General features: G+C 40.5%; 1 protein-coding gene across 11 annotated transcripts in view; it reads right to left on the minus strand.

The window, feature by feature from the left end:
* The window catches only part of LOC109929888 (volume-regulated anion channel subunit LRRC8D-like), a 148,953-nt gene that overhangs the window by 50,769 nt on the left and 71,721 nt on the right, over positions 1–26,463 (minus strand). For 5 of the 11 annotated variants that reach the window (XM_048601916.1, XM_048601917.1, XM_048601914.1 and 2 more), the window contains exon 2: positions 14,622–14,751. The exons of the other annotated variants lie outside the window; for them this stretch is intronic. The gene's annotated coding sequence lies outside the window, so the exon portion shown is untranslated. The remainder of the gene's footprint in view (positions 1–14,621; positions 14,752–26,463) is intronic. 11 annotated transcript variants of the gene reach the window in all.

Here is a 26,463-nt window from a genome sequence, read left to right on the forward strand (position 1 = left end):
TGGCCAGCAACACTCACATTCCATGAATGATTTTTTTTTTCTTAAAATGTAGCCAGCACTAAAAACACCAGTGACTCAGTTCTCCTAATTAGTGCAGCATGAATTAAGGTTTATTAACCTCTGGTAAACCAGCATCTTGTTTAGGACACAATCCAAGCATCTCCTGCAATGGAGCTCTTCGTTCACTGAATTCAGATCGCTCAGAATTTCTCTTCCATTTGCAGATTAATTTTTTCTACTACAAGTTGGTGGATGCAGGTACAATCACAATGTTTAAATGACATCTGGATAAGTTCATGAATAGGGAAGGGCTGGAGGGATATGGGCCAAGTGGAGGCTGGTAGTTTAGTTTGGGAGCATGGTTGGCATGGACTGTTTGGACTGAAGGGTCTGTTTCCATGTTGTATGACTCTAAAGTGAATTTTCTTGAGAAATGCATCTTCAATTGTACAATCTTATTACATTATTGACCATGAATAGCATCAATTGAATTCGTTGCAAATCTCAATTATTAGGCGATTAGTGCGATAGAAGGGCCAGATTTTAATTCTTTTTTCTTTAAAAATCTTATGTTACAGAGGCCATAAAATAATCAGGTTCAGCTCTGAACACTGGTAACCCAGATTTAAGAGAAAGCTCTCTTTAAAAAGGTCTGCAGAGTCTCTATTAAAAGTTCTCATCTTGATCAAGTAAAAGGAAAACCTGGAAACTCAACTTTACAAGGCAAAGCTTTAGTTAGTCACCTGACAAAATCTAAACAAATTTATATGGGTTCTCAAATATTATCAAAAGTTTGCATTTATAGTGCATCCTCGACATAAAACATCCCCACAGTGCTTCAAGCAGCGTTACCAAAAATTAAATATCCCAGCGAACTAGATACGTAGTTTAGAGATTAAGATGTGACCAAATGCCTGCAACATTTTTGTTTTAAAAAGCTGACAGTTATAACCAAGCTTAGTTTTAAAAGAGCTGGGGATTTAAATGACTTCAAGTCATTACACTTCGACCCTAGCTACCCTTTACAAATATACGGATGGGAGCAAACATAAGATCTGTTTAAGTTCAACAGTATTTTCAAGAAGTCCAGAAGATTAATGTTTTGCACCTGTATCGCTCACATCCTACCTCCTTCCCCCCCAGGTGGGACTAATTTATTTTGGGATTATGTTTGGCATGGACTGGTTGGACTGAAGGGTCTGTTTCCGTGCTGTATGACTCTATAACTATCTCCTGCTAAGAACTGTATTGGCCAAAAATGGGCACAGGACAAATATATCTGGGTCCTGCGACTAATTTTAAATGTTGTAAATAGTCATTGCTGCTCTGCAAACATCTGGCCCCTTTCATCAAATAGTCTCATGCAAAGATGGGTCAGTCAATGAAAAAGGTCAGGAAAGGTTAGAGGAAAAAAGGAGGAATAATTAACATCACACTGGCTGACTAGAGGCATAGCATCTTCCCTATTACATGGCAGGTGCAGACATCAAGAGAAAAAAAGTGACTAAGGTGTATTATTTTATCTCCCTCTCCTTTTCCCTCCTTTTTCACGCCCCAATGAGGGCATGGCTTTTACTCATATTAAATTCCACAGTTATCACTCCCCTGTACTCAAAGGGGATTTTCTTTTCAAACACACATGAAGCTCAGCTACTTATCCACTGCAGAGAGTCCACCCATTAGAGGTCTAAACACAGCCAGGTCGAAAAGAGTTTTTAAAACTCTAAACAGGTTGGTCATAGTGTGAACGACAGAATTTCAAAGTTAAAGCAGAGTTCATATGGACAAATAGAATATGGAACGGCGAAATGCTCCCAAAATAGATGCAAGAGCTGGATTTGAACTCCACCTATTGCAAGGCCTGACCCCAAAATAGGTTGATCCAAATTTCTATTTCTTATCTAGATTAGATCAGAATTCACTCACACCGAATGCTATCAAAAATCAATCTAGCCAGTTTACAGTGTTCTTGGACAAGTTGTGTATACAGAGACGGAACAGAATTGATCGGAGGCAGATTACAACATTATCCTGAGGCATACTACTAATCCTAAAAGGTCCAGAGGCATCGTCGTATCCATACACGACATTGTGGAAAGCACAGGATTACTTCAAAAGACTGTTTATATTGTTGAGATGTGCAATGTTCAGCACTTTGCTGGAAATAACCCACGCGAGACTAATTCATGGGAACAGTTCCTTTCACACAAACAGACCATGCTCAGCATTTAAACTAGAACAGGTGTTTTCTACATCACAGGCAGGAGGGGATAAAGTAAAACACGCTGCATTAAAGCATTTCCCGACTGATACACTGACATAAATATTTATTGTTCTGTTGCTTTGAAAGAATGTGAACACTATACAACCAAAGCCAGATTCATTTTACCAGAGATTTCCTTCTTCTGATGTCAAGTGTGTTTGGTGGGAGAAAGATAGATTACCAGATGCAGTCGGTTTGGATATTGACCTTTCAACAGGGTCAAAACCCAACACAGACTGATGAAATGAAAATCCTGGTGATTAAAAAAAAGGGGCCCATATGAAATGAGCACACAGTGGAACACTAATGCGGTGTATCTTCAAAACGATGCTCTTTTGAAGTTACGATGAACCAATGGGAGCTTCCATTTTCACCAACCATTGATGACAATGTCCCAGGTAAATAGTAACTGCCTTAAACATCAAGTGACCTATTTATAACGAGCAGCACTTATTTTTGCTTTCAGTTCTGCTGTGGTTTCAAAAACAATTTGCTAAATAAAAGGCAATTGTCGAAGATGTAAACCTAAAGTGAACTCCGTAGTGCCTAATATACATGCCCAAGCAAATGCGGACCAATAAAATACAGTTCTGAGGAAGGGTCACTCGACCCGAAATATTGACTCCGATTTCTCTCCACAGATGCTGCCAGACCTGCTGAGCTTTTCCAGCAATTTCTGTTTTTGTTTCCAACAAAATACAGATTTTCCTTTCAATCTTACTGTTGTTCTGAATAAATGTAATTTAGAAACTTTAAAAAGGAAGTCTCGTTACAATGCTTTCATTATTCCTCAATTAAGTGAACAGGTACATGTTTTTTGAGAAATCCCATCTTTTCACCAACTCCCTCTGCTAGGATCTGCTACCCAGGTTACTGAAGTCATATGCTTTCTTAGAACTGACACATTTGGGACACTGTCCCAAACTGACTTGCTGAACTTTTTTTAAAAAAAAAGGCCATAACAGGCATAGTCAACATTCTTCAAAGTCCTTTTTTTTATAAAAAAAAATTCAAATTCCAAAAGTGATACTTTCGTTCAAAATAAAAAGACATTGCACCTACTACACTAACAGTGAAAAAAAGGCAAAGACATTGTTAAAAAAGGCTACACACTGCCGTTGACACAGCCTTCGATTTACACTTCACAAAATACCATGGTTAATTTTCTATCAGGTCACTGCTTTCAGAAGATTGGTGTTGTTCAATCTGGAGATGTGCTGGCTACATCTGCAATTAAAAACACCTATAAATGCCTCAGGACATTTGATTTAGATATTAAGTCTTCTCATCCAATTAAGTTACCAAAGTGTTCTGTAATAAAAAGGTGATGACTTCGTGTAAACAAGATACAAAAAGAAAAATCCTGCATCAAGCCTGCAATTTGATCAATTAAAATCAGTCCTAATATATCACTTTTGAAGCAGCATTTTATTTTATGCATGAGTCAATTGTAACAAATTAACATGACTTCAAGATGATAGATACATAAATGACAAATGTCTTTAATATGTTCTACTTGACTAAAGTTAATGTACAAGAGAGTGATTTAACTTTGCATTTTGAGTACCACACTTATCAAAAGCAAAAATAAGATAAGATTTATACAAATAATTAAGCAGGTTAATTAATTCCAGTTCCAAGAAGATAGAAAGAATTGTTAGCACAATTGTAGGAAGATATTTACCGAGATGGAGCGTGCAAGGATACTTCCCTGAACGCCCCCCCTCACCCTCCCACCCACATCTCATTTACCAAGTTCAACTGGGACAAACTCACCAAGCTGTGCTTTCAACCCCAAAAACTTTCCATCACTGTGACATCAACCCTCACCTTCTAGAGCATCAGCCACTGCTTTAGCTGTTGACACTCCTCAATCACATCTTTGTTGTCTCCAAAGTGAACTATTGCAGAGTTCTTCTGGTAGGCTGCCCATCTCGTTTCCCCTGCAAACCTGAACTCATCCAAAACTTCATTGCTCGTATCCTAATTCAGGCCAAACTCAGCTCATTCACCAACCCAGGACCACCAACTTACGCTGGCTCCTAGTTAGGCAATGACTCCATCTTAAAGCTTCACTCCTCCTTTTCAATTCACTCACTATCACTTCTTCCAACAACCCTAAACCTCTCTGTCTTGCTTTGAGACATGTTAAAACTCAACTCTGACAAAAGCTTTTAGCCATCTGTCCAATTATCTCTATGTGGTTCACTGAAAATTCTTGTTTGATAATTGGGCATTTTATGACGTTAAAATATATTAATGGCCTAGTGGTATTAAATGCTAGCTAGACTGTTAATCCAGATACCCAGGTAATGTCTTGGGGGTCTGGGTTCAAATCTTGCCACAGCAGATGATGGAATTTGAATTCAGTAATAAAAATAAATCTGGAATTAAGAGTCTAACGATAACCACGAAACCATTGTCAAAGATCAGAAAAACTCATCTGGTTCACAAACGTCCTTTAGGGAAGGAAACTGCCATCCTTATCTGGTCTAGCCTACATGCAGCTCCAGACCCACAGCAATGTGGCTGAATCTTAACTGCCCTCTAGGAAACTAGGAACAGCAATAAAATGCTGGCCTAGCCAGCGATGACCATATCCCTTGAATGAATTTATAAAAAAAAACTACAACATCAATGCACATTAGTGTTCCATTATTTATCCATTCGTTTACATGTTGCCTGACGTCGGAGGATCTAGGGAACAGTTTTTAAACAAAAAAGAGTGTGAAGGAATTTTCGAAAAGCTCTTTCCACTTTCTGCCAACAAACGATTGTTGTCTTGGAGCACTTTAATGCGCCATTTCCACTACATTTACGGATCACATTTATCACATACAGGTTTTCATTTTCGCAATTCAGTTTTGCAATCACCTTTCCTTCTGCACAATGCTGCAGGCTACCACTCTGTGACCAATGGTTATGAACCACACAGGATTTGAGATGGACCATCAATATTGTTTCATTTTAGACTGTCATGTCCAGCGTTCACCCACTTCAGTCTGGTTCCAAAAAGGTCATTTTTGGTTAAGGGCTTTGAAAATTAGATCATAGAATCCCTACAGGGTGGAACAGGCCATTTGGCCCAACGAGTCCATACCAACTCTCTGAACGGCATTCCAAACAACTCTCCTACCTACCCTATCTCTGTAACCCTGCATTTCCCATAGCTAATCCAGCTAATTTACACATCCCTGGTTAATATGGGCATTTTAACATAGCCAATCCACCTTAACTGCACATCTTTGAATTGAGGGGGGAAACCGGAGCACCCAGAGAAAACCCATACGAGCAAGGGAAGGGTTTGCAATAAAATTCAGTGTCCGAATCACACCTTTATTTTCAAAATGCACTATTAGGATTCCACATTAATATAATGCCCTTATTCAAAAAACAGGAGGGAAACAGAAAGTAGGACACTACAGACTGCTTAATTTGTCATTCGGAAATTGTTGGAATCAATTAAGGAAGTAGGAACAGGACATTTGGAAAGTCATAGCACAATCCATCAGAGTCAGCATGTTTTTATAAAGGGTAAACAGAGTTCAATTAGGGAGGCGATGGCCCAGAGGTATTATCACTAGACTGTTAATCCAGAGACCCAGATAATATTCTGGGGACCTGGATTTGAATCCTGCCATGGCAGATGGTGGATTGTGAATACAATAGAAACCAGGAATTAAGAATCTAATGATAACCGTGAATCCATTGTCAATTGTTAGAAAAACCCATCTGGTTCGTTAATGCCCTTTAGGGAAGGAAACTGCTGCCTTTACCCAGTCTGGCCTACATGTGATTCCATATCCAGAGCAATGTAATTGACTCTTAACTGGCCTCTGGGCAATTAGACATGGGTAATAAATGCTGGCCAGGCCAACAACACCCTCGTCCCATGAATGTATATAATTGCTGAAGTTCTTTAAAGATGTAACAAGCAAAGTGGATAATGGGGGTCCTGTAGATGTAATAGGCTTCCGGAAGGCATTTGATAAGGTGCCACACAAAAGCTTAATACACAAGGTAAGATACACAGGGTTAGAGCTAATAGATTAGTACGGATAGAGGATTGGCTATCCAACAGAATGCAGAGTCAGGAAAAATGGGTCTTTTCTGGTTGGCAAGATGTAACTTTTGTGGTGCCACAGGGTTCATTATTTGGGCCCCAACTATTAACAATCCACTAGTGATTTGGATGCAGGAATAGAATGCACTATAGTCAAATTTGTGAATGACATTAAAAATAGGTGGGTAAGTATGTTACAACAAAGAAATCAGAAACTTACAAGTGGATAGATAAATAGGACTAAATTTGGCAGATGAAGTTTGACCTAGATAAATATGAGGTTATCCATTTTGATCAAAAGAGGAAAAAGGAAAAATTATCTAAATGGGGAGAAACTTCAAAATGTTTAGATGCAGAGGAATACAGGTGTCTGCATGCATGACTTGCAGACAGCTAGTAGGCAGGTAATAATGCAGGTAAACTTTGGCATTTGAAATCACTAAAAGAACAAAAGTAGGGAAGTGTTGTTGCAACTGTATAAGGGAGACCGCATACAGTTTTAGTCCCCTTACTTGAGGAAGGATATAATTGCATTGGACGCAGTTCAGAGAAAGTTCAATAAATAATTCCAGAGATAAAAGGCTTAATCTATGAGCAGGACTGAGCAGTTTAGACCTAAACTTACTAGAGTTTAGAATGATGAGAGGTGATTTAATTGACATATACAAGATGCTAAAGGGGGTTGGCAAAGTAGACTTCGAGCAGGTGTTCCCCCTCGTGGGGCAATCTAAAACTGGGAGGTCAGGTTTAGGATAAAGGGTAGCAGATTTAAAATAGAGATGAGCAGGAATCACTTCTTGCAAAGGGTCATGAATCTGTGGAATTCATTACCCCAGACTGCAATGGACATCAGGACATGGAATACATTTAAAGGAGGAGATAGACAAGTTTTTAATTAATAACAGGTTGGAGGGGTATGGAGAGAGGACAGAAAAAAGTGGAATTGAGGCAGAGATGAGATCAACCATGACCGTATCAAAGGTTGAGCAGGTTGAGGGGCTGAATTGCCTCTTCCCACTCCTAATTCGAGTTTTATATTATCCTTCAGGAATAATTGAACATATTGTAAAACACAAATGACCTTCAGAGATGTTAGTAAGTAAAGAGTATATGAAGCTACACCTTGCTATCATTATCTGCGACAGACAAGCAACCAGAACATTGAATATTCAATACAAGGACAGCTCAACTCATAGGTATACAACTGATTATTTCATAATTGCTCATATACGAGTAAGAAATATAAAGACCAGACAATTAATACTTCTACAAGTATAAGAAAAGGAAGGAAGTGGCTAAAGTCCGCCCTTTTTAAGGAAGGGCTGGGAAATTAGCAAAGCAAACAAGGAAATATCAAAAAGGTTGAAGTTCAACCTGACAGACTGTAGAGTTAGTGGTGAATAAAGAAAGAGGAGGTTTTGAACATATGGTAGACTGCCTGGATAACTAAAAAAAAAAGAAAAATGCAACACAAGTGCATTCAACAAGTTCATCACAGCCCCCATTCAGCAGCTCCTTCCCAGCAATGAAGAACAGAGCAAGTACAGTCGTCATTTAGTGCTGATAAACTCAATGAGGGGGATTCAGGTCCCACTCGGTAGAAGGGAGTCTCAGCGAGAACAGATACACCAAGTATTAAAAAAAATTGCAGAGACGTTAGAAAAATATTACAGAGGAGCTGTTAGCGAGAACAAAAGTACAACTTAAAAAGAAAGCAAGAAAAAGTATTCTGACAAATATCCATTTGGAGGAAACAGACAGGTAAAGCGCCTGCCCAAACATAATCATCACTTGTCATCATACACAGTCCAAATGGAAAGCTCACAATATTTGGAATGTAACACCATGCAGGATTTGAAACTAATATCTCACAAGTACATTCTATCCACAGTTCTCACAGGCATGGTTGTCAACCAAATAGTAATCAGGAAACAATCTGCTATTAAAAGTTACACGAATCAAGCAGATTTGTAGGCAAGTCAGGGACAATTTGCAACCAGTAGCAAACTGACTGCACGCTCTGGTGGCGTAGAAAGTAGCTCACAAAGATCTAATGATCTCTGTGGGGCGGGATTCCCCTTCCCAAAGGCAGTTTCAAATCAGGTGCCAGGTTAGGGGGATCTCCCAGATGTCTAGCAGCTCTAATGTCAGCCAACTGATTATATATTCACCTCTTCTCCCAGACACCAAACCAGGAAACTTTCACCTATGATTAAAGATAGTGAAATAGATGATAATGATGTGATAGAATTTAAAGTAACAAACTTTAGAAGTGTTCTATGTGGAAATAATGACCAATGAAGAAATTTGCCAACTCAAGTTTAGCTTTACAGAATCAGTCAGGATGTTTAGTTTGTGCATTCATCGCTGAACAATGTTCAGTACCATTCACCATTCCTGCTACCGAAGCAGCCCATATCAGTTTGCAGCAAGACCTGGACAAAATCCAGACTGGAGCTGATAAGAGGCAAGTAATATTCAAACCAGGCAATGACCATTTTCCACCAAGAGAGAATCCAACCGTCACCCCTTTGGAATAGTATGAGGGATTGCCAAACTAACACCATTATAATTGACATTGAAACACACCGAGATGCTGGCATTTCCACCCAAGTCAAAAGGTTACGTGTTCAACTTCCACTCCAATTCTTCAGAACATTACCCAAACCAAGTACTTCAGCATAAAGGTCAAGGGAGTGCTATATTGCTGAAGGTACCATCCTCTGTTTAACATTTCATCCATCTATTGGGATGAACGTACAGGATTCCAGAACACTTTTCAAATTCTAGGGAGTTTTCCTTAAATCCGAAGCAGCATTCCCCACTCTGACTACCAGCAAAACACAGACTCAGCAACAACTACGGAGAGAAAAATAGAGTTAACATTGTGAAAAGTTAACTCTGCTTCTCCCTCCACAGATGCTGCCAGACCTGCTGATTTTATCCAGCAGTTTTGCTTTTCTATTCAGATCTCCAGCACTTTGCTTTTAACCAACAACAGATTAACAGGTTTAACAACATCAATTTGTTCTTTCCAAGACCTTACAAATTGGCTGGTGCTGCTTCTGCCTACTTCCCAAACAATGGCTGCACTCCAAAAGTGACTCATTAAATATGAAAAAGTTTGGGACATCCCAGGTTGTGAAAAGTGTGCTAGACAAATGCAAGATCTTTACTGTACTGAAAAGTTAGTAAAGTTTTAGGAAACTTGAACAATAGATGAATATTGAAAAGCAGGAACATAATGGAATGCATCAGAATAGTTTTTAAACAAGTGATCATTGTCATAGAATTCTTTCATAACACAGTGACAATACCAATGAGCTAGACTGAAAATTAGATATGTCACAATTTGAAAAAAAAGAACGAGGACAGCAGATTTTGAAACTGTTCAAATACCTGTGTCATCAAAATGTGAATACAAATTCTAACTGGTATACACAGCTTTCAAAATTCCCTCGTGAATGTAGTCACCTGGAAGTATTGCTGTCATTAAAATAGCATTGTACATGGAATGTTTCAGAGAAAAAAAACAGCATATGAAAGTGAAGTGATCACTGAAACTAGACAGTGCATCTACTTCATGGGAGCATCTTGGAGTTCCTAATACCTTCTGGCAGATTGAGGAATGAGAAAAATCATTTTCTCAGGTGGGGGGAATTCAAAACAAGAGGAATTGCCTCAGCATGCAAGTTAGGCCACTCAAGGGCGATATCGGGAAACATTTCTTCACACAAAAAAGGAAGGACCATGACAATCTGCAACTCTGTCTCTCCCAGGCAACACCTAAGGCTAGGGGGCATATCGAAAACTTCAACACTGAGGTAAGTTTTTTTTATTAATAGTACACACTGCTGCTACTGAGCTATCTACAAGATGCACTGCAGAAATTCACCAGAGATCCTCACACAGCACCTTCCAAACTCATGACCCCTTCCATCTAGAAGGGCAAGGGCAACAGGTGGGAACACCACCACCTTCAAGTTCCCCTCTTAGTCATTCACTGTCCTGACTTGGAAATATCACAGTTCCTTTACGGTCGCTGGGTTAATTCCCTCCCAGATGGCATTGTGTGTCAACCTACAACAGGTGGACTGCAGTGGTTGAAGGCGGCAGCTCACCACCACCTTCTCAAGGGCAGCTACGGATGGGGCAATGCCTGCTGACCAGCTAGCTACACCCACATCCCACAAATGAATAAATAGAAAAAAAAATTATTAGGCAAGTGTACTAATGGGTTACACAAAAAAAGCAAGGGGCTAATTGAGGCAAAATACAGAGCAGGCACAATCTAATTGAATGGCAAAGTAGTTTAGATGGGCTATATTGCCTTCTCCTGTTCCAATGCTCAACAGATGTGGAGTGAGATTTACAATCCTTGATCAAACAGCCCTCCCAAAACGAACCTCCGTGGGAACTGGGAGAAAGCATTCCGCTGGTTGGAGTCATACCTGGCACAAAGGAAGACAGTGTGGTTGTTGGAAGTTAATCATCTCAGCTCCAGGTCACCTCTGCAGGAGTTCCTCAGGTTAGCATCCTAGGCCCAACCATCTTCAGCTGCTTCATCACTAAGTTTCCCTCCCTCAAGAGGTCAGAAATGGCGATGTTTACTTTTGACTGTACAATGCTCAGCACCATTTTCACCACTGACTCTCGGTAGCAGCAGTGTGTCTATCTACAAAATGGTAATTCACCAAAGATCCTTAGACAGCACTTTCCAAACCCACGACCACTTCCATCTAGGAAGGACAAGGACCGCAGTTACATGGAATACCACCACCAGCAAATTCCCCTCCAAGCCACTCACCATCCTGACTTGGAAACATACCACTGTTCCATCAGTGTCATCAGGTTAAAATCCTGAATCTCTCTCCCTAAAGTTGTGACTCTATGTACATCAATTAGACTGCAGTGGTTCAAGGCAGTAGGCCACCACCACCTTTTCAAAGGTAACTAGGGATGGGCCATAAATTCTGACTAGCCAATGACACCCACACCTCCTAATGAAGCTTGTGTCACATATAGACAGGATGGTTAAAATGGCGTTTGGCACGCTTGCCTTCATTGCTCAGTCCTTTGAGTACAGGAGTTGGGAAGTCATGTTGAGGTTATACAGGACATTGGTGAGGCCTCTTCTGGAATATTGTGTCGAGTTCTGTTTGTCCACATAGAGAAAGGATATTGTCAAGCTGGAGAGGATTTCGAAGGGATTTACCAGGATGTTGCCGGGTATGGAAGGTTTGAGTTATAAAGAAAGGCTGGATAGACTGGGCCTTTTTCATTGGAGCGTAGGAAGTTGAGACATGACCTTATAGAAGTTTATAAAATAACGACAGGTACAGATAGAGTTAATGGTAGTTGTCTTTTCCCTAGGATGGGGCATTTTAAGACTAAGGGGCACACTTTTAAGATGAGAGGAGAGCGATTTAAAAAATACACGAGGAACAATTTTTTGTTTATACAGAGAGGGTGGCTCATTTGTGGAATGAATTCCTTGAGGAAGTGGTGAATGTGGACACAATTACAACATTTAAAAGACATTTGGATAAGTACACAGATAGGAAAAGTTTGGAGGGATATGGGCCAGGAGCACACTGGTGGGACTAGTTTAGTTTGGGATTATGGTCAGCATGAACTGGTTAGACCAAAGAGTCAGACAGCACGGAAACAGACCCTGTGTTTCTATGAAAAGGAACAGCAGGATGGAGGCATTTGATTGCAGAGAGAATTGCAACAGTTTGAGGGGCAAATTCTTGGGACAAGTTACCCTCACATATTGTCAAGTCTGATTGCAGCAGTATTTCCAGAGTTTAGATTGTATGCGCAGTCTAAGTCAACGAAGATGACCAAAGATGTTACAGATCATACAATCTGGCTTGATAGATCATACGTTCCCTTTGTTTGGTCTTAAAGTGGGTTTTCACTGAAACACTGGCATGTAATACTGGAGATTTGGCTTTTCCAATAGAATAGAATGTTATCACACAAAAGGATGGGAAAAAAAACAAATAAACCACATTATTTACACAACAATTTTAAAGCCTTCAAAACACTGCATAAAATACAATCCCATTAATCCCAAAAGCAATCCTTTACAGAAAGAATTCCTTTCTCAATCATTTCACACAAGGCTTAATTCAAATACGTTCACAGCAACTAGTTTAGGTTGTCAAAAAAAAAATCAGAATTGTAACAGTGCAAGAAGTGGCCATCCAGCCCACTATAGCTGCATTTACTCTCCACTGATTTAGCGCCGATCTCCTGCCTTTACCCCATACCCTTGAACATTATTTGACCGGAAACAATCAATCAATCATTTAATGCCTCAACTGACTCTGCTCCCCAAGGTTTCAAGGCAGTGCGTTCCATACCCAAACCACATATTGTGCGAAAAAGGAATTTTCTCCCATCTCCCCCCTCCCCATTCCAACAATACAATACATCTGTTAGATTTCGAAGTGATTTGCAAATATATACCCTCTAGTTGTCAGTCCAATTATTAGTGAGAACAGCTTCTCCCTACCTACTCTATCCAGATCTCTCCCAATTTTGAAAACTTCTATCAGGTCACCTCTAATCCATTTTCTCTTCAAGAACAGTCCCAAACTTTCCAATTTATTTTCACAACTGATGTTTCTCATCCAGGTAACCATTGTTGTACACCTCTTCAGCACTCTCTCCAATGCATTCACATCTTTCCCATAGAGTGGCATCCTAAACTGTACACAATACTCCCTGAGGTCTAAAACGTGTCTTGTAAGTTCAGTATCACCTCCTTGCTCTTGTACTCCACTCATATTAATAGATCGGAGGATACTGTATGCTTCATCCATCTCTCTCCACCTGTCTCACTACCTTCATTGATCTATACACATATATAACCAGGTCCCTGTGCACCAGCCCAAGTATTGTAGCCCTTATTTCATGCTGTCTCTCCATGTACTTCCTTACAAAATGGATCACCTCACTTCTCCACACTGAACTTCATTTGCCACCTATCTACCAACTCCACCGACTTGTCATGTCTTTCTGGAGTTCCACCCTGTCCTCAGTTTATAACATTACCAAGTTTTGTACAATCTGCAAACGTTAAAACCGTTCCACAGATACCAAGATCAAGCTCATTAAAATACATCAGGAAATGCAAGGGTATCAATGTCAAACCCTACAGATTTTACCCCAGCCTGAAAAATATCCATTGATCATCATTCTCAGTATCCTGTCCCTCCACTTTGCTACTGCCCCTTTTATCCATGAGCTATAACTTTTCTCATGGGTCTGTTGTTAAATACAATCAATGCAATTTCTTCACAGAAATTAACTATGGATAACAACCAAGCGAATGGAACACGAGTGCAGGAACATCAACAGGAGTTGACCATTTAGATCCAAGAGACGAGATCTAAATAATTGGCCTTACTTCCCATATCCCTACTTTTGGTTAAAAATAGTCCATCAATCTCAGATATAAAATTAACAATTGATCTAACAACAATTGCCATTTACGGAAGAGTATTCCCAAATACTCCCTCTCCGGTGTGTGTAGAAGGGTTTTTCCATTTCACTCCGGAAAGGTCTAGTGCTAGGCATGGTCTGAGACTCTCTAATGAGCAGAAAAAGCTTCTCTCTCATGAGTTCACAGTTTATCCAGGGGAACCAAAATCAACTCATTTTTCTAAACTCCATAACATTGCCCAGCCGATGCTGCGTTTTGTTTTGCAATTTAATCCCTAGAGCTCAGTATCCTTTCGGTTAAACAGCATTGAGGTCTCTCCAAAGGCCAATACATTATAGACCTACGTACTTTCTAGGTTTCTATTCTTCCCAAGGTTTGGTGCCAGAATTGCTGGAAGTACTCCAAGTGTGGTGTAGGATAGCCAGGGATTAAAACAGCTAATGTCAGATTTCTACCTTTTATTGCTCCTGCACGTTACAGAAGACTTGCTGTTGAACAGAACTTCATGATGTGACAATGGCTGTGAAAGCAAGTTGATTGCAAGGTCAATTGCTAGACGCAGAGAGTCTAAGTTGTTGGTTAGTCCAAACCTGTTACCATGCGTGCAAGAATGACACACAGACTTTGGGGGCAATGTAAAGAAGCAGGGAAACTGGACTGGTATGTAGGAATTGTGGATAGGCACACACACACACGCAGAGTTTAGCTGAATAACAAGGAGGATCCCACCCCATAATACATGGGGTTCCTGCTACAATAAAGTAATAATGAAACACGTGAATGCATGCAGCAGTACCGCGAAATTCTGTTTCACAGAAACACAGCAGTGGTCGACTTACTTGGTTAATTGGTCAACTGCTGCCCACTGTCACCAGATGAGGCTGTTAAAGTGTCTGTTCCATTCTGAAATAGGTGCACAGCTGCAGAGTTGTGCTTTTATTTAAAAAGCAGTGCCAGAGGGCAGGATACCTTTAAAAAAACCAGAAACCTCTAAACAAAACCTGGATTACACAATCCTAATGTCATTTAAAAACACTCCCATTACTTATGTTTCTCTCTCGCTAGTATGACGTTTGGTGATAAAAACTGTTACAGATTTTACAAAAGTAAATTGCTTGAAAATTTCTACTCATACCTTTTCTTTCAAACGAAAGGCCACTCATTAAACCAAAAGAACTATGGATGCTGCAAATCAGAAACAAAAACAGAAGTGGCTGGAAAAACTCAGCAGATCTGGCAGCATCTGTGGAGAGAAAACAGAGTTAACATTTTGTGTCGTGTGACCCTTCCGCAGTTTCAAGCTATTTCTGATTTTGTCACTCAATATTGATGTTTTACAATTTAATGTATAAAAAATGCTGGCTGTCCCTCAACTCTAGGAAGACATCTACCCAAGAGTTTCTGTCACAGCACTTAAAGTGGCCAACTCTAGAGTAGAATCTTTGGGCATCTCGGTCAGGATGCCACACAGAGTGGAGAATCTGGAGTGCAGGCTTTGCTTTATTTTCATTACTTTTCTCTGCAATGGGATCCAAAACATGATTCAGCTTCATTGATGAATTACCGACATTCTGAACAATTGACAATAAGTTCCTCTTAGTCACTAATGTAACTGATTTTTTTAAGGGGAGGGCATTTCTTTGCTATGCCCTTGAAATACTGGTGATGAGGGATGTACCAAGGTGAAGTGTGGTGCCAGACAGGGGGGGTCTCAGTTGGAGGGGTGGGTGCTAATTGTGGTTGTGGTGGTGGGTAAAAGAAAGGAGAAATGAATAAGCCATCCAGACAGTATTCTTTGTAATTGATTTTGCAGGAGCTTTGCCCAAAAGCTTGCAGAGCTGGGTTGAGGGAGGATAGTGAAATAAATCCACACAGAGGCCAGTATCTCATCACCAAGGTCACCCTTCATTTACACGTGGAAGTCCTTGACACTGATCAGGCTCCGTCACAGCCAGCTCTGACACTCCTGTTTTTAAATCTGTCAGCCAGGGCTCCAATTGGGGCTCTTAACCTCGTGCAATCAGGGAACTCGTTTTCCATGACATCCACCCGGCTGACCCCGTTACGATCACTACAGATAGCAGGGTTTGGCCAATGGCCCTCCAGCTGTACGTTGCTGATAGTACTGGAGAAATTCTATTGTATGTTATTGATACACAGTCCTAGTCTCACTAGGATACAGGACCATGGTGACAACAAGTCCTATTCAGAAATGGTGCAGCTGATTTGTTGGTGGATCTCATCCTGGCCCTTCAAAAGAGATTTCTGACAAAACGTGGGAATTGCTCCAATGCTTATGTCCAAGAATCTTTCTCACCATTGCTTTACGAGGATAAGTCCACAACTGGCTCAGAGAAATGTCTTCAAAATCTGGACCAGCATCAAACAAGGCTAGCTATTGGCCTCAGTCCTATTTACACACTACCCGACTGCAGCTATTCATCTCAAAAATCCCGTACCCTTTGGCGTCAGTATGAAATACACAGCCTAGCTGGAAAACAAATTCAATCTTGCTTGTCTCTGCACAAAAACTAAAAAGTGACCAACAAAGAAATCTATGATCTGCAGTTTGTGGACAAAAGCAGTATTATTTCTCACTCTGCTCTGGATTTGCAAACCGCTGTTCAATTCTGCTTGCAAGAAACTCAGCCTGTCCTTGAACGTTGCCAAAACAGAACGTTATCAATCCACACCTGGTTCATCAAATGTGTGTGCAAGGAGACTCTGGAATGTACAGTTTGTAGTACACTGTGAAGACTGAGTCACAGTCATTTAGAACATTGAGATTTTCAATATCAGATTCTTGACTTCATGAAACATCAGTTTACCCTTGCAGCATATCCTATAAAACTAACGACAGGTCAGGCATCAAGTTTCCTGTGTGCTGCAAATCCAATTGTTTTGATTCGGTTTTATTTCCTACTTCAGACACTCGAAACCGTAACTGCCTGGCTGACACAGAAATGCAGAGAGAGACTGCTGCATCACTGGAGGCGCTTTTGGATTAAGGTATGAAACTTACGCCCTCTACTCATTGTACAGATGTATATTTAAAAAAATCTCATGGCACTATTTGACAAAAACAGAGGAGTTCTGCCCAGAGCATCCCCAAAAATTGATTTCTACAATAAATTTGTGCAGAATGTTCCAATACTCCTGAAGCCAAACAAATAACGTTGCTGACATCAGAAGAAGAATACAAAATAAAACAGTAAGTTAAGATGAAATGTTTAACTATTCCATAAATGGAACGGCTTCAGTTTTCCCAAATCTTTCTGACCTGCAAACAAAAAAAAAAATCTGCAAAGGGAAGCCTGTGGAAATGGTAACTAATAAAAAGGAAAAATCCAGAAAACAAATAAAAGCACCATTTTTGTACGATAGCAGGGCACATGGTTAGATCTCTTCATGTGTTAACTGTGGTTAAGTGGGGCTTGGCTCCCCGGCAAAGTCTGGGTTCAGTTTCCACACCAGTCGTCCTGGAGGCCGACACATCAGCACTGTGCTGTCCCAAGGGAATGCTACATGGTCAGAGGTGGCAAACTTCAGACAAGATAAAAATCGAAGCCCAGACTCTCTTGAGAACGTACATACAAACTCCCATACTGAAGAGTTAAACTGCTGGGTAGTTAGGAGACATTCATTGAAGCTTCCAAATCTTGAGAACCCAAAGGCTTTACCTTAAAAGTAAACCTAAAACACTAAAACAAAACTAGAAAGCCTTATCTGTAAGAGCTGCCCACACCCAGGCTGCTTCCATTGTTTCAACTTTAAAAAAAACCCAAGGCCTCACAAATTGTTTACTTTCTTGGAGATAGCTGGTCACCTCAGTCTTACAACCTCTCTTCAAAAAAAACAGATAAAATAACTTCTTAAAGTGACGGCATGGTCATACATTTGATGGACTGTGGTATCAAGATTCTCCAAAAAAATGTGGAAATCAGAGATAAGTCTCCACCAGTTGAAGTTATACCTAGCACAACACAAGATGGTTGTGGTTGTTGGGAATCTCATTCTAAGCACATCACTACAGGATTTCCTCAGAGACCCATCTTAATCTGCTTCAATCACCTTCCCACCATCATGACTGTACACTGTTCAGCCCTATACAGACTGCTCATCTATTGAAACAATCCATATTCAAAACGCAGCAAGACTTGGACTACGTCCAGGTTTTGAGACAACATTTACGTGACAAACGTTGCAGGCAATGACCATCTCTAATAAGAGACGGAATCCAATCATTGGCCCTTGATGTTCAATGACATGGCCATCACAGAGTCTCACACTGTCAACATCTAGCGGGTTACTAATGAACAGAGAAAGAACTGGATCAGCCATCAAATACCATCTACAAGGCACAAGTCAGGAGTGTGATGGAATTCTCTCTACTTGTCTAGATGTGTGCAGCTCTAACAACACTCAAGATGATGGTCTAGTGACATTATCACTAAGCTATTAATCCAGGTAATGTTCTGGGAATTCGGATTCGTGACAGATGGCAGAACTTGAATTCAATAAAAATCTGGAATTAAAAATCTAAGGATGGCCATGAAACCACTGTCAACCTATCAGATTCAGTAATGTCCTTCCCTTGTCTGGCATACATGTGACTCCAGACTAACAGCAATGCCTTCTGGGAAATTAGGGAAAGAAAATAAATGCTGAGCTAGCCAGTGATGCCTGCATCCTGTGAATGAATAAATTTTTAAAAACATCCAGGAGAAAGCAGCTGCGTGACAGCTTCAACAATCGCTCGCTCCACCCCTTACAGTGCTACAGCAGTGTATACTGTTAAAAACAAAATGACCCTCAACAATTCACCAATGACAGCACCTTCCAAACTTGCAATCACTTCCATCTGGAAGGACGCGGGCAGCAGATACGTGGGAATACCACCGCCTGCAAGTTCCCTGCCAAACTACTTGCCAACCTGATTTGGAAATGGACTGCCATTCCTTTAGTGTCAAACTTCTGGAACTCCCTCCTCAAGAGCACTGTGGGTGTCCCTGCACTCCAGAGGCTGCAGGAGTTCAAGGCAGCAGCTCACTACCTCCTTCGAGGGCACAGGGATGGGCAATAAAGGATAGCAATGCCCGCATGCCCTACAAGAACAAAAATCTAGCTGTACAGTGAAAAGGTGCATGAGCAATAGTATTAGGTCTGTTAGTGGAGGTGAGAATAACTGGATTTAATAAACTACAAGAAATATACTCTGCACCTGACAGGTGGACTAGCTAAAACAAGGCACTCCCTATTGGTAATATGCTGTCAGGGAGCGTTTAAAAAGAAAATACATTTACGGGACACATGCATTGCTGAATGGGACAACATTTATTTCCAAGTCCTTAGCTGCCTTTGAGAAAGTAGGTGCTAATTATATACGTCAGATACAAGGGGAAGCCATATGGTGGGGAGGAATGGATCAGGATGACCATATATCCTGCATTTTTAAACACACTGTCTCATACATTTTGACTGACTGACTGGGACACCTGCCGCCCCTTACTTCTGAGGCACCTCGTGGGAGGTGGAACCCGAGGGCTTCCTCTTACCTTTGCCTCTTTTGTTCTTTTCACAACAGGGCACCAGCCAGGAACTCCACCCATCAACTAGTCCAACATCAAAGTGCCCTCATTTTCATGGCAGTTCTAGTTACCCTGGAGAGTGTACAGCTGGAACTCAACATGCCTCATGTATAAAAAGGCTGCCCAATTTGTTGAATATTTTACTACATATTTTGTGTTTTATTTCAGATATCCAGCAGCTATTAACACAACATATTGATCACATACTCATCTTCCTAACTTTACACAGAACCTAAACTCTTTACAAAGCGCTACAAAGGGTCTACCTACAGCACATGGACTGCAGTGGTTTAAGAAGGCATCTGACCACCACCTTCTCAAGGACATCTAGGAATTGGCAATAAATTGGCCCAGCCAACGATGCCCATACTCACTGAGTGAATAAAACAAAGTTAGGTGCTGTTTTAACACACATCCTTGCCCCGAGAGTCCTGAGAGCTGAACTTCACTGTTTGGTTTCCATGCCAGCTAAACACACAGTACACAGACTTTAGCAGGAGAGATGCGGGACAGGATAGGGCGTGTCCTCAGTTTTCCGCTTGTGCAGCAATGCTTCAATCTGTAATATAGGCCCACAAACACTTCCAACCTTGTAGGACATCATGCAAGCAGCAATGGCTCAAGAGAACACAGACAGCGAGCATTAAAGATGATTATTTAATGGCTGAGATGTCATAGAGTGCCATTTTACATTCACAAATTCTCTCCCTCTTCCCTCCCACCACTTAGGATCATGGACATCAAGTGTAATCTCCTCCTCCCGTCCAGACTAACTTGCCTGGGGACATGAAGCAAAATCAGAACCTACCTGAACACCAATCCACATTAGAAATTTCAAGGACTCAGTGAATCATAGCTGGGTGCACGCATTTATCCTGCATTTCAAAGCAACAATAAAAAAAAAATTCAAACAGTCTCAGCTCCATTTGCAACAATCTTTTCTGGCACTATTCAGCATTTCACTTGCCTCCTCACGGTGATATGAATAATATGGCATTTAGGCCTTTTCTCCCTGAATAACCCACTTATTTATTCATTAAACAAATTCACTTCCCAAAGTGCACCAGTGCCAAAATACTTGTGTTTATTCAAGCAAGCAACTTTTCCAACATTGTTGCCTGTTTTGGTTACCAGAAAACTGCACTTTCAAGCAAAACAGCAGCTTAGCCTCACGCACCATTTTCAGAGATCAAAAGAGATATTTTAATACGTAACAGCTGGAAGCTTGTTTTTCAACCCAGTTGCAGTTTCTGCTGCTGCTGTACTGTGTAGGTTCAAACCTCACCTCAAAAAAATGTTGCTTAAACTCTACTAACCAGAAAAGTTGTGAAATTGAATGCCTTAAATTGAAATTCACTGTGATTTGTAGAACTGCAATTCAAACAATTGTTTAAGCTGCAATTTCTTAAAATACAATTTTTTTACATTTCAGAAAGAAATAACATTGTGTTCTTTTTTTGCACGCGGCTTTGACTTCACTGGCATTTCATCTTTGCTAGCCCAATTCCTCTCACACAGAAATTAAGGGTGAATAATGCAAGCTACTAAAAGAAAAATCAATTCACAGGTTTTACACAGAAATAGGAGAAACAGTTTTTTAATTCAGCTTTTTAAACCCATCCCGTCATTATGATCATAGCTGATGATCCAATTTAACAGCCTGTTCTTGCTCTTCCAGAGGTGGAGTGTGTGAAGATGTTCATTGTGCTACTTGAACCTGTTCCACCACTCAACCAGGCCATGGGTGTACAACAGACAACTGTTGAACAAAGCGGAGAAGTAAACCAGCAGCAGCCGAAGCCCAGAGATTCCAAGATGCACTCGTGGAGTTCAACAAACATGTACTGATAAAGCTTACTTGCCTAAACAGAGAGTGCCTTTCTGGTTGTTTGTGGTTCCAGGCCCATCCAACCAGTCAAAGCTTTGACTCTCAGTAGTGTGCTTGAGGAAATAACATTTCTTTTTTTCCCCAACAAGAGATAAGTCGCATGCAGAGGGAGCTGGGTATCCTTATATAGAAGGAAAACATTAGTACAGCAAGCAATTAGGAATGTAAAATTATATGCAAGTCTTATTGCAAGGGAGTCAGAAATACACAGGTAAGGAAATTGCAACAGTTATATAGGGTTTTGGGGAGATCACATCTTAAAAGTACTAAATGGAATTCTAGTGTCCTTAGCCAAAACTTCAAAGGTGCAATGAAAGTTCACTCAACTGATTCCTGCTGTGAGAGGGTTATCTCAGGACTGGTGATTGAATAGAATGGACTCATGTTCCCTGCTATTTAGAGACGTATAAAATTCTTACAGTTTGATGGGGTGAATGCTGAGAAGCTGTGTTTGGATAAAAGATAAACTATTCAGGGAGATGAAGAAGAGAAAATCTCTTTTGTAGCAAATATAACCCATCTGTTCAAGAAGGGAAGGAAGGTGGAAGGCAGGAAACAGGAATCTATAGGTCAGTTAGCTTGATATGTTATGAGGAAAGTGTTAGAAGTTCATTAAGGAGGGTGCAACTGAGCACTTGACAAAACCAGCATGGTTTTGAAAAAGGGAAATAATGTTTGAACAATTTATCTAAATTTTCTGAAGGAGTAAATGTGCTGTGGATAAAGAGGAGCCCACTGATATAATATACTGAGAATTCCAGAAGGCAGTGATGAAGATTGCACTTAAAAAGTGTAAAGTAAGATCTCACGGTGTAAGGGGCAACGTCTGAGTGTAGATTGAGAATGGCTGGATAGCAGAGAGAAACACAGCAAATCGATCTTTTCTCAGGTTGCAGGATGCAACAAGTGGGCTCCTGCACGTGTTTATGCTGGACCCTCAACTTTTTAACCAATTTATATCAATGACTCAGATGGGAGGATTGAGGCCTGGTGGCTAAATTTGCAGAAGACACAAAGGCAAAAAGGAAAGTATGTTGTGAAGATAACGGAACAAGGATGAAGATCAAAATAGACAAAAGGTGAGTGGGCAGAAGCCTGAAAGATACAGTGTTTGAAGTTATTGGCTTTGATAGGAAAAATAATAAAACAGTGCATTATACGAAAGGGAACAACTGCAAATTTCTGAGATGCAGAGGAATCCAGGTGTTCAACTATGAGCCACAAAAAGTTAGTACGCAGGTACTGCAAGTGATTTAGGTGGCTAGGAATGCTGTCTTTTAATACAAGAGGAACTGAATATTGAAGAAAAGGTGCAAAAACAGAAATTGCTGGGAACGCTCAGCAGGTCTGGCAGCATCTGTGGAAAGAAATCGGGGTTAACGTTTTAGGTCCAGTGTCCCTTCTTCAGAGCCCAGGAAGGGTCACTAGACCTGAAATGTTAACCCCGATTTCTGTCTACAGATACCACCAGACTTGTTGAGGTTTTCCAGCAATTTCTACTTTTGTTCCTGATTTACAGCATCTGCCGTTCTTTCGGTTTTTATTGAGGAAAGACAATTGTGCTTCAGGTATATATGACAATAGTAAGACCACATCTTAAATACTGTGTGCAGTGTTCGTTTCCTAAGTTAAAGGAAGGATATAAATACATTATAAGTGATTCAGGGGAGTTAATAAATAGATGGGCAGAGTTTAAAAGCACGAAGGGTGATGGGATTGAAATTTATGACATCCTGAATGTCTTGACAAGGTGGACATGGAAAGGATGTTTACTCTTGTGGATCAGTTCATTTCTTGAGAAACACTGCTTTAGAACTTGGTGGGGAGGGGGGGGGGGGGGAAGAAGGAAGTCCCCCTACTTTTAGGGCAAAAGTGAGGAATTTTCCACCCCGCTGTGCGACTTTGGAACTCTGCCTCAGAAAACAGGGTCATTGATTATTTGTAAGGTTAAGGTAGATTTTTATTAGCTAAGAGAATCAAAGATTAATCAGGGTAGGACTTAAATGTAGAATCGAAACAAAAGAAGTCAGGAATGATCTTATTGAACAGGACAATAGAAACGAAGGGCTGAGTTGTCTACTTTTGCTCCTAATGCCATGTTCAAAGGGATTAGCAATCATTGGAAAGCATTTTAAACAAAGTTTTGAAAAATCTGTTCATGAGATGTAGGCATTGCTAGGCAAGAGTCAACCATATTGTCTGAAGTTACATCTAGGCCAGACAAGAGAAGGAAATCTGCCATCCTTACTTGAAAGGCATTAGCGAACCCAATGGTTTTTATGATAATCAACATGGTCACCGTGGGGGAGCTGATGGCCTAATGGTATTGTCGCTGGACTGCTAACCCAGAGACCCAGCTAATGTTCTGGGGACCTGGGTTTGAATCCCATTGTGGCAGATGATGGAATTTGAATTCAATAAAAATCTGGAATTAAAAAGGCTAATGATGACCATGAATCCATTGTTGATTTCAGGAAAAACCCATCTGGCTCACCAATGTCCTTTAGGGAAGGAAACTGCCATCCTTACCTGGTCTGGCCTACATGTGACTCCAGACCCACAGCAATATGGTTGTCTCTGAACTGCCCTCTGGGCAATAAATGCTGGTCTAGCCAGCAATGCTCACACCCCATGAATGTTTTGTTTTTAAAATCAAAGGCTAGCTTTTTATTCCAGATTTACCACCTACCACAGTGGGATTTGAACCCTTGCCCCCAAAATATTAGCTCGGCTTTCTGGATCTCTAGTCCAATGATATTACCATTAATCCTTCCACAAACCAAATGTCTATTCCAGAGAGTTATGGGTGTGCAGTCGTTCAGTATATTCATGCTTACAATCAACTGACATTTAGACATGAAGGTAATCAAAAAGTGTACAGCAAGAGAATGGAGTTGAGGAGGAAGATGATCAGCGTGGATTTTATTGAGTGGTGTGGCTGGCTCAGAGGATTGTAAGGCCTATTCTTGTTCTTATTACTTACGATATCATATTTCAATGATCAGTAGTCCAGCTGCAAAATCTGTGCTTCATTGAACTTCGTACAGAATCACAATAAATATTTTAGAGACCACCAGACACCACAATAGTCCCTGCCTACAAACAAACCATGATGACTTGAAACGTAGCCCAATTAGGTTTCATCTATTTGTCTGGTACATTTATTACAAAAACACAAAGGGATGAAAATTATTCCTACAGCATTCAAAACCTGCACATTAAATGATAACTGGAACGAATGTCATTACGATCCCAGCTTAAACTAGGGTCAGAGGCCAAACTGAAACCTAGCTTGATATGATTGTTAAACATTTAACAAGTTTGCCTTTCACTGAAATGGAATGCTGCAGCTTTTGTTTTAACAGTAAAAACAGAAGTTCATTCCGATAAAGATAAAGCAGAGAATAAACCAAGGTATTAGGCTGGGGCTATTTTCTCTGGAGTGGAGGCTGAGGAGTGACCTTATAGAGGTTTATAAAATCATGAGAGGTATGGATAGGGTGAATAGCTAAGGTTTTCCTCCGCAGGATAGGGGAGTCCAAAACTAGAGGGCATAGTTTTAAGATAACAGGGGAAAGATTTCAAAGGGATCTAAGGGGCAACTTTTTCACGTAGAGGGTGGTGCATGTATGGAATGAGCTGCCAGAGGAAGTGGTGGAGGCTAGTACAATTACAACAATTAAAAGGCATCTGGGTAGGTATATGAATAGGCAGGGTTTAATAGGGATATGGGCCGAATGCTGGCAAATGGGACTCGACTAATTAAAGATATCTGGTCAGCAATGGACGAGTTGGACCAACGGGTCCATTTCCATGCTATACAACGCTAAGAACACAATTTGAAAGATTTAGAACACAGTAAAAATACAATCTCATTTAACCATTATGTTACAGTATTCAAAAACACCAGTGTTCGCTTGCTTCTCAATCACATCGGTAGGTTTAACTGAACAGTTTCTTTTAATTCCCAGTGTTTGTTTGGGAGCTTCTTCCTTGATTAGTCACACAAGTCAGCTTCAGCTTTCTCAGTTTCAAATAACACCTTCAGAGCTCTAACCAAGCACCTCTGGTCACACTAAAATCCTTACACGGAAGTAACCTATTTTATAACAGTTTCAAACTAACTCTTGTCTCTATGTGAAATGGTTTCATACATTTAACTTCAACCTTATGGCTGAATGTGGACTACAGAATTCGGGTCCAATAGTTGAGCAAGATGTAACGATGCTCATTTGAAGAGCCATTGCTGTCCTGATAGACTGAGCAGCCTCTTTCTGTGCCATAACAATTCTTCAATTCTGTGAACCACGCCATCTCTGACCTGCCCACAAAAATGTTTTCCAAGTATGTATTTTCCCCCAAAGCAAAAAAGAAACTGATCCTTCTACACAGAAAGCAAACTAATGCCCATCGATGTTTACTCTGTCTACTCATCAAACTGTCCCAATGCCAACAAATCCCATTATTACCCTTGGAAAGCTCCTCTTGTACCAAGTTTAAAAAAAACATGGCTCCAAAAATACTGACAAGTTAATAATTAAACACCTCATACATAGGCCAAAACACACATGCCACTTGTTCAAAATCCAAACGTACATATTTTAATCTTCTTTATTTTAAAAGTCACATACCTTGCATCTCAAAGGCACAAAGGTATCAAACAAAAGTATTAAATTTTTTTTGAAAAATTACGCAACTTCTTTAACCCTTCTAAGCACCTAAGAAAAAAAGGCAAGCCTATTTGGTTGGTGTTTTTTGGGCAGCAATAATTCTATAAAAAGTTAAAAAGCATCAGTGAAGACTTATCGTCCCTGTACATCCTTCACAAGTAACTAAGTGATGGAATAGAATGCCTCCCCTTTTTGCTTCTTCCATTTTACTTAGGGTTACTATAATGCTGGTTGAACACTCTTCTCCATCTTCTCCCAGCAGTTACCCATTCCCACTGCATGTAAGCCTCTTGCCGCCACATCTCTCAATCTGGCCTAGGACCTCCTCTTCTCTTCCTTCCTGACAAATCCATGTCTATCACACATGCCATCACAATTCTTCACTCTCTCTGCAACAAACAATGATACTATTTCAAACTCTTTCCAGCTACTTCCTACAATGCTCCCACAATCTTCACCAACCTCCTAACGTACTGGTTCCTGATCTTAGACAACAAGGTGCAGGGCTGGATGAACACAGCAGGCCAAGCAGCAT

The sequence above is a fragment of the Rhincodon typus genome, chromosome 10 (genome assembly GCF_021869965.1).
Source record: "Rhincodon typus isolate 14 chromosome 10, sRhiTyp1.1, whole genome shotgun sequence".
Lineage (NCBI taxonomy): Eukaryota > Metazoa > Chordata > Chondrichthyes > Orectolobiformes > Rhincodontidae > Rhincodon > Rhincodon typus.